This window comes from Nanorana parkeri, unplaced genomic scaffold (assembly GCF_000935625.1).
Source record: "Nanorana parkeri isolate BGI_ZX_2015 unplaced genomic scaffold, ASM93562v1 scaffold3678, whole genome shotgun sequence".
NCBI classification, from domain to species: domain Eukaryota; kingdom Metazoa; phylum Chordata; class Amphibia; order Anura; family Dicroglossidae; genus Nanorana; species Nanorana parkeri.
The window spans coordinates 36,883-38,137 of NW_017309946.1; positions in this window are offsets into that span (position 1 = coordinate 36,883).

Below are 1,255 nucleotides of genomic sequence, written 5' to 3' on the forward strand. Positions count from 1 at the left end.
GAACCTCGTTCTGGGGCTGCGGAGGGTCCTTACCCATCCAGCTGGGGGGCTCCGAGGTGCCGGGGGAAGTGAACCTGCCCCATTCACACCCCTCCAGCATGGAGCAGAAAGTTGCCTATTATCCCACTAGAGCACCTCACACACAAGGCGCTCTAATCCAATAAAACCATTGATTAGGCCACAATGCCTCATTTCAAACCACTGCCCCCGTGCACAGAGTCCTTGTCACCTTGCGGAAGGCCCCTCCTCGCAGACCTGCTCATTCATGGCTTTATGAGGAATGTGAGGGAGAAGAATGGCCCCAGACTTGCTAATTATCTAATAGGACCTGTATTAGCCCGGGGAGGGTGTCTGCCGGGCCCTCAGGGAAGGGTGAAAGGCTACACACAGGTCTGGCCTCCTCGTTCTGGGCGGAGAGGCCGACAAATTTACTCCATGGAAAGTCAATGCCGATTTCTTTCTTGCAGGGGCCCCGCTTTGACCATTGGGAGGGGCACACTGCACCAAGGACGTGTGTTCCAGTCCTGGCGAAGTGGCAGCTGTTCTTTGCAGGGTTTTATTTCCGCAGCCTCAGTGATCGCGATAAATATTTCTCCGAGAAACTAACAAACGGTCTCGGCTGTGAAATGTGCCCATGAAGGGAACCCCCAAAAATGTCATTATCAGTAAATTGGGAGATTCCTCCCCAGTTCAGAAGGATCAATAAATTGTCCCAATTCACTCGTCTCCAATCACAGCTCCTCATCCAACCGATCATCACCAAGACCAAAACACGTTTCAATAGAACCGACTGAGAGCGAATGTCAGTCTGAACGTTCTTATTGTTCTATAACCGATCAATAAACGGAAACTGAACCAACCGTGGCATTGCCAGAACCAGGCAGGGCTTAGACCATCACCCATCATCAGCCATGGCATTCCCAGAGCCGGGCAGTGCAGAAAATGGGAGTGATATCGGAGAATGGGAGTGATATCGGAGAATGGGGGTGATATCGGAGAATGGGAGTGATATCGGAGAATGGGAGTGATATCGGGGGAATGGGAGTGATATCGGAGAATGGGGGTGATATCGGGGAATGGGAGTGATATCGGAGAATGGGAGTGATATCGGGGAATGGGAGTGATATCGGAGAATGGGGGTGATATCGGGGAATGGGAGTGATATCGGGGAATGGGAGTGATATCGGAGAATGGGGGCGATATCGGGGGAATGCGAGTGATATCGGAGAATGGGAGTGATATCGGGGAATGGGAG